The 12,288-nt window shown below is 36.9% G+C and overlaps 1 pseudogene; it reads right to left on the bottom strand.

Moving 5' to 3' along the window:
* Window positions 1-3,606: 3,606 nt before the first annotated feature.
* On the bottom strand, window positions 3,607-4,332 carry LOC141572421 (C->U-editing enzyme APOBEC-1 pseudogene; annotated as a pseudogene).
* Window positions 4,333-12,288: the final 7,956 nt, after the last annotated feature.

Here is a 12,288-nt window from a genome sequence, read left to right as displayed (position 1 = left end):
ATTCTTCAAATGTATGGTAGAGTTTGCCAATGAAGCCACTGGTCTTGGACTGTATTACAGTTTTCCACTTTCCAGAGAAACAGAAATAAAAGTGTGTGTGTGTGTGTGTGTGTGTGTATAGAGAGAGAGAGAGAGAGAGAGAGAGAGAGAGAGAGAGAGAGAGAGAGAAGAGAGAAGAGAGATTGACTTTAAGGAATTTGTTTACATGATTGTGGAGGCTGGCAAGTCCAAAATCCACAAGATAGGAGAACAAGCTGAAGACCCATGGAAGAGCTTCAGTTCAGCCTAAAGGCAGTGTGCTGGCAAGATTCCCTCTACTTCCGAGGAGGTTGGTCTTTTTCTATTAAGGCCTTCAAATAATTGGAAGAGGTCCACTAACATTATGGAGGGTAATTTACTCAAAGTCTACGGATTTAAAGATTAATCCCATCTAACACATACCTTCACAGAAACATCTAGAATAGACTTTGACTAAATATTAGGGTACCTTGGCCTAGCCAAGTTGACACATAAAACTATCCATCAAGTGGAGTTTTCTTTGTTGGGAAGTTTTTAATTTCAATCTCTTTACTTGTTATAAGTCTGTTGAGATTTTCTATTTCTTCTTGCATCAGTTTAGGTAATTTGTGTGTTTCTAGGAATTTGTCTATTTCATCTAGGTTATCTAATTTGTTGGCACACAATTGTTCATAGTATTCCTTTGTAGTTTTGTAAGGATGGTAATAATGTCTCCATTCGCATTTCTGGTTTTAGTTATTTGTGTCTTCTGTCTTTTTTCTTGGTCAATGTTCTTTTTTTCTAGTTAAAAGCTTGTCAATCTTGTTTATTTTTTTCAAAGAACCAACTTCTGGTTTCATTGATTCTCTCCATTGATTTTCTATTCTCTATTTAATTTATCTATGTTCTAATCTTTATTATTTACTTCCTGTACTAACTTTGCATATAGTTTACTCTTCTAGTTCCTCAAGTTACTGTGAAGTTAGGTTATTGATTTAAGGTCTTCCCTTTTTTTTTTTTTTTTTTAATTTCTCTCCCTTCCAGCTTTATTGAGATATGATTGACATATAACATTGTGTAAGTTTATGGTGTACAACATAATGATTTGATATATCTATATATCTATATCTATATCTATATATATATATATCAAAATGATAAGGTGAGTTAACAGTCATCACCTCATATACTTACAATTTATTTTTTTTGGTAAGAACATTTAAGATCTACTCTCTTAGCAAATTGCAAGTATACAATACAGTATTATCAACTATAATCACCATGCTATACAATACATCCCCAAAACTTATTCATCGTAAAACTGAAAATTTGTGTACTTTGACTACCTTCACCCCTGCCTCTGGCAACCACTAATCTTCTATTTCTGAGTTGGGCTTTTTCCACATAAAAGTGAGATCATACAGTATTTCTCTCTCTCTCTCTGTCTGACTTATTTCAAATAGCATAATGCCCTCAAGGTGCATGCATGTTTTTGCAAATGGCACGATTTCCTTTTTTTGGCTATATAACATTCCATTTTGTGGCTCTATCTACCACATCTTCTTTACCCATTCACCCATTGGTGGAAATTTATGTTGTTTTCATGTCTTAACTATTATAAATACTGTAATGAACACAGAAGTGAAAATATCTCTTCAAACAGTGGTCTTGGGGATATAGGGAATAGTATAAGGAATACAGTCAATAATATTGTAATAACTAGGTATGGTGCCAGATAGGTACTAGATTTATCAGGGTGATATGTGGGAATGGGGTTGGGGGCAGGGTAAGAAAGTTAAAGTTATTAAGAAATACAAATTGGTAGTTAACACAGTATGGGGAATAGAATCAACAATGTTGTAAAGCTCATGCAAGGTGCCAGATGGGCACTGGACTTATCAGGGAGATCACTTTCATAGACTGTGTGATGCCTGACCAATGCGCTATACACCTGAAGCTGTAGAATAATATTGAATGTCAACTATAACTAAATATATACGCATATATAGTCACAGGATGTGGAGTACAACTTCGGGAAGATAGTCAATGGTATTGTAACAGCTGTATAAGATGTGAGAGAGGTAGTAGCTTGGGGTGATCACTTTATGAGGGGTTTAAATGTCTAACTATTACGTTGCTTTGTACACCTGAAATTAATTTTTTTTAAATGTGAAAAAATAAAAAGATATCTTTTCAAGATAGTGATTTCCTTTTCTTCAGATATATATCCAGAAGTAAAATTGCTAAATCATGTGGTAGTTCTATTTTAATTTTTTGAGGAACCTCCATACTGTATTCCATAGTGACTATACCAATTTACATTCCCACCAACTGTATACAAGTGTTCTCTTTTCTCCACATCCTTGCAATACTTATGTCTTGTCTTTTTGGTGATAGAAATTATAACTGTGAGGTACTATCTCATTACAGTTTTGATTTGCATTTTCTGATGATTAGTGATGTTGACCAAATTTTCCTGTAGCTATATGCCCATTTGAATCTTCTTTGGAAAAAATGTCTATGCAGGTCCTTTGCCCATTTTTAAATCCGATTATTTGGTAGGTTTTTTTTGCTATTGAGTTGTGTGAGTTCATTATGTATTATGAATATTTGCCCCTTATTACACAGGTGGTTTACAAATATTTTCTCCCATTCCATAGTTTCCCTTTTCATTTTGTTGATTGTTTCTTTTGCTGTGCAGAAGCTTTTTAATTTGATGTAGTCCCATTTGATTATTTTTGTTTTTGTTGCTTGTACTTTTGGTGTAATGTTTACAAAATTATTGCCAAGACTAAAGCCAAAAAGCTTTTTCTTTATGTTTTTATCTAGGAGTTTTAAGTTTTCACATCTTACATTTAAGTCTTTAAACCATTTTGAATTAATTACTGTGCGTGGTATAAGATAGGGGTCCCATTTCATTCATTTTCATGTGAGTATCAGGTTTCCATCACCGTTTATTGAAGGGACTACCTTTTCCCCATTGACTATTCTTGCTTCTTTGTCAAATATTAGTTGACCATGTATGAATGGATTTATTTCTGGGCTCTCTATGGTGCCCCACTTGTCTGTTTTTATGCTGATTCCATACTGTTTTGATTACTATAGTTTGTAATATAGTTTGAGATGCAGAAATGTGATGCATCCAGCTTTGGTCTTCTTCCTCAGGATTGCTTCCATTATTTGGGGTCTTTTCTTGTTCCAAATGAATTCTAGAATTGTTGGGGGGGGAGTTCTTTGTGAAAAATACCTTTGGAATCTTGAAAGGTATTGCATTAGATCTATAGATGGCTTTGGGTAGTATGGACAATATTAAATCTTCTAATGCATGAGCATGGGATACCCTTCCATTTATTTGTGCCTTCTTCAATTTCTTTCATCAACATCTTATAGTTTTCAATGTACAGATCTTCCACTTCCTTGTTTAAATTTATTCTTGTGCATTTTATTGTTTTTGATGCTGTTGTAAATGGGACAGTCTTCTTTATTTAATTTTTAGATTATTTATTGTTTGTGTATGGAAATGCAAATTTCTAGATTCTAATGGCACTCACTCTTTAGTGAATCATCATTGCTTGTTCTTGAAAGAGTATACACAAAGAATCATTCTCTTCATCTCCAAGTCACAGGAAGTTGTATCAACCCCGTACATAAAAGGATATGGGGTGGAATCCTTTGGTAATGGCAATTTTGAAGAGTAAGTCTGAACAATGTAAGCTGTTTCTGACTTCTTCTTGAAATTATTAAACAGGAAGGGAGACTTAAAATTATGCAGTGGAGTTCCAGTGCATATAGCTTCATCAACAGAGGGGGATATCTCGGCCAGTGAGCTTCTTTCCCAGGTGGGTAGTTGACAAAATTCCTCCAGCAGTGGTCATGCTCTGAGGGTCTCATGATCTGGATAGTCACGCCACAATTAATGAGGTCCCTGAGTCCTTGACGGTTTTGTTGATCCATGTGCCAATAAAGTCGTGCTGCATAAATAACTAAAGTCACACCAGGTCGTTGACTCAAAAATTCTCTAATAGCCTTGGAGCATTCCCAACAGGGACTCCAGGACAAGAACCAGATGATGGAGCAGCTGATGGATGAGCAAAAACGTCTTTCTGAAGTAAATTTTTCTATAAAATTGAGTTCAACATGCTTTGTAGTATTTTTGCTTGAGTTTCTCCAGATCTTGTGGCTTGTACCCCACTTGATTTCATAGAGCAGACAGGCCTCTTTACGGAGATCTCTGGGGTCGAAGACCATTTCAAATTCCCATGGTTCAATTCTTCTCCTGGAGGTGGGATCGCCAGCTGAAGGACCTTGGTCCGAAGCCATGGCGCTGTGTCACTGGACTTTTCCCCCTGCAGCTATATATGGTGCGATTACTCCTGCCAGCTACATGTCTCCTTCCCTTTTTTTCAATGTAGACAAATGCAGCTATAAATTTCCCTCCAAAAACTGCCTTTGCTGCATCCCATAAATTTTGGTATGTTATGTTCTTGTTTTCATTTATCTGTAAGTATTTTCTAATTTCCCTTGTGATTTCTTCTTTGACTCTTTGGTTGTTTAAAAATGTGTTGTTTAATTTCTACACTTGTGAATTTTCCAGTTCTCCTTCTGTTATTTATTACTAGCTTCATTCCATTGTGGTTCGAGAAAATATTTTGCATGATTTCAATCTTTTTTTTTTTTTTAATTAAATTTATTGGGGTGACAATTGTTAGTAAAATTACATAGATTTCAGGTGTACAATTCTGTATTACATCATCTATAAATCCCATTGTGTGTTCACCACCCAGAGTCAGTTCTCTTTCCATCACCATATATTCGATCCCCCTTACCCTCATCTCCCACCCCCCACCCCCCGCCCCCGTTACCCTCTGGCAACCACTAAACTATTGTCTGTGTCTATGAGTTTCTGTTTCTCATTTGTTTGTCTTGTTCTTTTGTTGTTCTTGGTTTATATACCACATATCAGTGAAATCACATGGTTCTCTGCTTTTTCTGTCTGACTTGTTTCGCTCAGCATTACTCTCTCAAGATCCATCCATGTTGTCACAAATGTTCCTATATCATCTTTTCTTACTGCCGAATAGTATTCCATTGTGTATATATACCACAACTTCTTTATCCATTCATCTATCGAAGGACATTTTGGTTGTTTCCATGTCTTGGCCACCGTAAACAAAGCTGCAATGAACATTGGAGCACACATGTCTTTATCTCTAAATGTTTTCAGATTTTTTGGGTAGATACCCAGAAGAGGGATTGCTGGGTCATATGGCAATTCTATTCGTAATTCTTTGAGAAACCTCCACACTGCCTTCCATAACGGCTGCACCAGTCTGCATTCCCACCAACAGTGTATGAGGGTTCCTTTTTCTCCACAGCCTCTCCAACATTTGTTATTGTTTGTCTTGTTGATGATAGCCATTCTGACTGGGGTGAGGTGATATCTCATTGTGGTTTTGATTTGCATTTCTCTGATGATTAGTGATGTTGAGCATTTTTTCATATGTCTATTTGCCATTTGTATGTCCTCTTTGGAGAAATGTCTCTTCAAGTCCTCTGCCCATTTTTCAATTGGGTTGTTTGTTTTTTTGTTGTTGAGTTGCATGAGTTCCTTGTATATTCTGGATACTAGCCCCTTATCGGAGGCACTGTTTGCAAAAATCTTCTGACATTCAGTTGGTGGCCTCTTTATTTTGTCAATGGTTTCTTTTGCTGTGCAGAAGCTTTTAAGTTTCATATAGTCCCATTCGTTTATTTTAGCTTTTACTTCACTTGCCTTTGGAGTCAAGTTCATAAAATGCTCTTTGAACCCAAGGTCCATAAGTTTAGTACCTATGTTTTCTTCTATGCAGTTTATTGTGTCAGGTCTTATGCTTAAGTCTTTGATCCATTTTGAATTAACTTTGGTACATGGTGACAAATAGCAGTCCAGTTTCATTCTTTTGCACGTGGCTATCCAATTCTCCCAGCACCATTTATTGAAGAGGCTGTCTTTGCTCCATTGTATGTTTTTAGCTTCTTTGTCAAAAATTATCTGTCCATATTTATGTGGTTTTATTTCTGGGTTCTCAATTCTATTCCATTGGTCTATGTGTCTGTTTTTCTGCCAATACCATGCTGTTTTGATTATTGTAGCCCTGTAGTACAAGCCAAAGTCAGGAAGTGTGATACCTCCATTATTGTTCTTTTTCCTTAAGATTGCTTTGGCTATTCGGGGTCTTTTGTGGTTCCAAACAAATCTGATGATTTTTTGTTCTATTTCTTTAAAATATGCCATTGGGATTTTGATGGGGATTGCATTGAATCTGTATATTGCTTTGGGTAATATGGCCATTTTAACTATGTTGATTCTTCCAATCCATGAGCACGGAATGTCTTTCCATTTCTTTGTGTCTTCTTCAATTTCTTTCAAAAAAGTCTTATAGTTTTCAGCATATAGGTCTTTCACATCCTTGGTTAAGTTTATTCCTAGGTATTTTATTCTTTTTGCTGCAATTGCAAAAGGAATTGTTTTTTGTATTTCTTTTTCTGAGATTTCATTGTTAGTATATTGGAAGGCAATGGACTTTTGTGCGTTGATTTTGTAGCCGGCAACTTTACTGTATTCGTTGATTGTTTCTAATAGCTTTTTGGTGGAGTCTTTAGGGTTTTCTACATATAGCATCATGTCATCTGCAAAGAGTGATAATTTAACTTCTTCATTCCCAATTTGGATGCCTTTTATTTCTTTCTCTTGCCTGATTGCTCTGGCAAGGACTTCCAACACTATGTTGAAAAGCAGAGGTGATAGGGGACATCCCTGTCGTGTTCCTGAACGTAGAGCAAAGGGCTTCAGTTTTTCTCCATTAATTATGAGATTAGCAGAGGGCTTGTCATATATGGCCTTTATTATGTTAAGGTATTTTCCTTCTATACCCATTTTATTAAGTGTTTTAATCATAAATGGATGTTGTATCTTGTCAAATGCTTTTTCTGCATCAATTGATATAATCATATGATTTTTGTCCTTTATTTTGTTTATGTGATGTATCACATTGATGGATTTGCGTATGTTGAACCATCCTTGTGCCCCGGGGATGAACCCCACTTGGTCGTGATGAATAATCTTTTTAATGCATTGTTGTATTCGATTTGCTAGAATTTTATTTAGGATTTTTGCATCGGTATTCATCAGAGATATTGGTCTGTAGTTTTCTTTTTTTGTGCTGTCCTTACCAGGTTTTGGTATCAGGGTAATGTTGGCCTCATAAAATGAGTTAGGGAGTACTGTCTCTTCTTCAATTTTTTGGAAGAGTTTGTGCAGAATTGGTATTAGATCCTCTTTGAAGGTTTGGTAGAATTCACTAGTGAAGCCATCTGGTCCCGGACTTTTGCTTTTGGGAAGGTTTTGGATGACTGATTCAATTTCGTTACTGGTGATTGGTCTGTTTAGATTTTCCAGTTCTTCATGGTTCAGCCTTGGAAGGCTATATGTTTCTAAGAACTTGTCCATTTCTTCTAGGTTGTTGAATTTGGTGACATATAGTCCTTCATAGTATTCTTGGATGATCCTTTGTATTTCTGTGGTGTCCGTGATAACTTCCCCTTTTACGTTTCTGATTTTGTTAATCAGTGTCTTCTCTCTTTTTATCTTAGTAAGTCTAGCCAAGGGTTTGTCAATTTTGTTAATCTTTTCAAAGAACCAGCTCTTTGTCATATTAATTTTTTCTATTGTCTTTTTGTTCTCTATTTCATTTAGTTCTGCTCTAATTTTTGTTATTTCCTTTCTTCTGCTGACCTTGGGTTTTACTTGTTCTTCTTTTTCTAGTTCTTTAAGGTGTAACATGAGGTTATTTATTTGGGAGTTTTCTTGTTTCTTGAGATAGGCCTGTAATGAGATAAATTTCCCTCTTAAAACTGCTTTCGCTGCATCCCAAAAATTTTGGTAGGATGTATTTTCATTGTCATTTGTTTCAATGTATCTTTTGATCTCTCCTCTAATTTCTTCTTTGACCCAGTCCTTCTTTAAAAGTATGTTGTTTAGTCTCCATGTATTTGTGTTTTTCCCCGCTTTCTTTTTACAGTTGATATCCAATTTCAAAGCCTTGTGATCAGAGAATATGCATGGTATGATTTCAATCTTCTTAAATTTGTTGAGACTGATTTTATGTCCCAATATATGGTCTATCCTTGAGAATGTTCCATGTACACTAGAAAAGAATGTATAGTCTGATGTTTTAGGATGAAGTGCTCTATAAATGTCAATTATGTCCATTTCATCTAATGTGTCATTTAGGGCTACTATTTCGTTATTTATTTTCTGTTTGGATGATCTATCCATAGCTGTCAATGATGTATTTAAGTCCCCTAGTATAATTGTGTTTTGGTCAATTTCTCCCTTTAGTTCTGTTAGAAGTTGCTTGGTGTATTTCGGTGCTCCCTGATTGGGGGCATAAATATTGATGACTGTTATGTCTTCTTGTTGTACAGTCCCCTTCAGCATTATGAAATGTCCATCTTTGTCTCTTGTTATCTTTTTCACCTTGAAGTCTGTTTCATCTGATATCATTATGGCTACACCTGATTTTCTCTGGGTACCATTTGCTTGGAGTGTCAATTTCCACCCTTTCACTTTGAGTCTATGCTTGTCCTTGTAGCTGAGATGTGTCTCTTGGAGACAGCATATGGTTGGGTTTAGTTTTTTGATCCAATCTGCTACTCTGTGCCTTTTTATTGGTGAGTTCAGTCCATTTACATTTAGAGTAATTATTGATATGTGAGGATTTCCTGTCATTCTATCCTTAGTTTTCTGGTAAGGTTGTGTCTCCATTGTTTCTTTGCCTTTTTGTTGTTGTCTATTATTTCTGTGTGGTGGTATTCTATTATGTTTCCCTCTGTTTCTTTTTTTATTTCAGTATGTATTTCAATTCTGGATTTATTTTGAGTGGTTACCCTTAAGTTTATGTAAAAGAAAGTTTGATATTTAGAGTATTCCATTTTCTTCAGCACGCTTACTTTCTCCATTCCCATATTCCGGTTCAGGCCTTTACTCTCCCCCTTTTTGAGTTTTGTTTGCCACAAATTGTCCCTGTTGATGGTGGTCGAATGGCCTCCTTTAGTATTTCTTGTAGTGCAGGTCGTGTATTAGAAAATTCCCTCAGCTTCTGTATGTCTGGAAAGGTCTTTATTCCTCCTTCATATCTAAAGGATATCTTTGCTGGATATATTATTCTTGGCTCATGGTTTCTCTCTTTCAATAGTTTGAATATTTGGTTCCACTCCCTCCTGGCTTGTAGAGTTTCTGCTGAAAAATCTGATGATAATCTAATGGGCTTTCCTTTGTAAGTTACCGTCTTCTTTTCCCTGGCTGCCTTGAGGATTCTTTCTTTGTCGTTGATTTTAGACATCTTCAATACAATGTGCCTTGGAGAAGGTCTGTTGGGATTGAGGTAACTAGGTGTTCTATTTGCTTCTTGGATTCGAGGGTCCAGTTCTGTCCACAAATTTGGGAAGTTCTCATCGACAATTTGTTTGAATATATTCTCTGTTCCCTTCTCTCTTTCTTCTCCTTCTGGTATGCCCATTATTCTTATATTGCTCTTTCTGATGGAGTCAGAAAGTTCTTGTAGAGTTCTTTCATTTCTTTTAAGTCTCAAGTCTCTTTCTTCTTCAATTTGTGTCATTTCCAGGTTTCTATCTTCGATGTCACTGATTCTTTGCTCCATCTGGTCAACTCTACTACCTAAGCTGGTTATTTCATTCTTAATTTCTTCTATTGAGTTCTTAATCTCCAGAAATTCTATTTGGTTCTTTTTTAAGATTTCAATCTCTTTCGTAAAATGTTCATGCTGTTCTTTGATTGAGTTTCTGAGTTCCTTTAACTGCCTATCTGTGTTTTCTTGTATCTCGTTGAGTTTTTTCAGAACTGCAATCTTGAATTCTCTGTCATTTAAGTCACATATTTCTGTATCTTTAAGTGCCTTCTCTGGAGATTTTTCACTTTCTTTCTGAGCTATCTTGTTGCCTTGGTTATTCATGGCGATTACTGGTTTACTATTTCTCTTCCTAGACATCTACAGGAGTGACTTCTGCAACAGGTTGATAGAAAGCGGTCTTTCTTTTGTTTGCCAGTACTTGTTGGTAGAATGTTTTATTATTTCTCCAACTGCAACTTATTTTTCTTCTCCCACACAGTAGTGCTATGTTTTCTCTGCACTATTCCAACTTCTCACGCAATGGGGGGGATTCCCTGGGAGACGGGCTTCTCCTCTGTTAGTAGTTCATCTAGGTCACAGGGCGCAGTGTCCCGGTGGGTATGCGGAGAGCTTTTGATGTTCGAAAGCTCTTCCAGCTGCTGATTCAGAGCCCGTATATTTCAGCAGTTCTGTTTACTCCTGCAGGGATCCGCCCAGATAGGTGGGGTCAGGGGCGGGGTGAGTTGTGAGAGGTGGCCCAGAGCAATGGCAGCGACCACCACCACAGCCGGTCCTGCTTCCACTGCTCTCTCCCCTTTGCTGGAACTAGTTGGGCTGTGAATTTGTATTTGCGGTCCACAGATCTCAAAACAGCAAATTTTCTGTTGTTTTGATCTGACACTGCTACTGTTTCGCTTCTAGCACCGGGCAGGTGGGGGCGGGGTGAGCTCTGGGAGGGGAGGGAGGGGGCAGCTAGTCTCAGTGCCTAAAGCTCCGTTCTCTGCTCAGCAGTGAGGGCCCAAACCACCGTTTTCAGCCTTTTTCCCTCAGTCTTTTCTCCAAGGTCTCTGCCGTGAGCGTTGGGTTCAGCCGTGTTATATGCTGTCCCCTCAGCCCTGTGGAGCCCTGGCGGAGCCCTAGCAGTCCGATCTCCCGCAGCTGCGGTAGTTCCGGGAAGCAGCGAGCTCGGAGCACTGAGCTAGGTCTGCGTCCTGCGCCCGCGCGGTTCCGTCTCCGCGCGCTTCTCCCTTCCCTCCTCCCTCCACTCGCGCGAATCTCCCACCTGTAGGTGATTTCAGTCGGTAGTGGGCCTCTTCGTCTTGCCTGTCTGCTGTGCAGGGAGTCCTTTGTGGAGTTTTTGTTGTTCGATTCTTTGTAAATTCCAGGGGAGCTTTACAGAGGCTCACCTCACTCCGCCATTTTTCCGGAAGTATGATTTCAATCTTTTAAAATGTTTGAGAATTGTTCCTGTCCTAACATATGGTCTATTATGGAGAATGTTCCACATAAATGTGAGAAGAATGTGTACTATATTGTTGTTGGGTACAGTTCCATATACATCTATTAAGTTTAGTTTTTTTTGTTTTTTTTTTTATAGTGTTCAAGTTTTCTATTTCCTTATTGATCTTCTGTCTAGATGTTCTAGCCATCATTTAAAGTGGTATATTGAAGTTTCCACCTATTATCATAGAACTGTCTACTTTTCCCTTCAATTCTGTCAATGTTTGCTTTACATATTTCTAGGTTCTGTTATTTAGTGCATATATTTATAATTGTTGATCTTCTTGATGAATTGACCCTTTTATCAATATATAATGTCCTGCTTTGTCTCTTGTAGAAGTTTTTAACTTAAAGATGATTTTGTCTGATATTAGAATAGCTATCCTGGCTCTCTTTTGGTTATTATATTCATGAAATATCTTTTTCCATCCTTTCACTTTCAATCTATTTGTGTCTTTGGAGCTAAAGTTAGTCATTTATTTACAGCAGATAGTTGGATTATTTTTTAAAAATCCATTCTTCCAATCTTTGCCTTTTAATTGGACAGTTGAATCTTCTGCCATTTTGCTATTTTTTTTCTGCATGTCTTATACCATTTTTGTCTCTCATTTCCTCCATTACTGCCTTCTTTTGTGCTTAGTTGTTGTAGTGAACCATTTTGATTCCCTTCTCATTTCCTCTTGTGTATATATTTTAGTTGATTCATTTGTAGTTACTATTACTTTATAATAAGCTAGTTCAAATTGATAACAACTTAATTTCAGTAGTATACAAAAATTCTGCTGCAATACATCTCTGTCTTTCTCCCCTTAAGTTATTATCTTTGTCATAAATTACATATTTACACATGTGTGCCCAATAACATAAATTTATAATTATTTATATTACATTTGTCTTTTAAATTCTCTATGATATAAGCAGTGGAGTTATAAACCAAAAATACAATGATACTGGCTTTTATATTCGCCCATGCACTTACCCATACTGGAGATCTTTATTTCTTCATATGGCTTGAGTTACTGTCTCGTGTCATTTCAACCTGAAAGGACTCACTTCAGCATTTCTTTTTGAGCAGCGTTAGTGGTACAAACTCCCTCAACTTTTGTTCATCTCTGAATGC

Source organism: Rhinolophus sinicus, chromosome 14 (assembly GCF_057876585.1).
Source record: "Rhinolophus sinicus isolate RSI-liver-muscle chromosome 14, RSI-T2T, whole genome shotgun sequence".
Lineage (NCBI taxonomy): Eukaryota > Metazoa > Chordata > Mammalia > Chiroptera > Rhinolophidae > Rhinolophus > Rhinolophus sinicus.
This window is presented reverse-complemented; position numbering and strand designations above follow the sequence as displayed.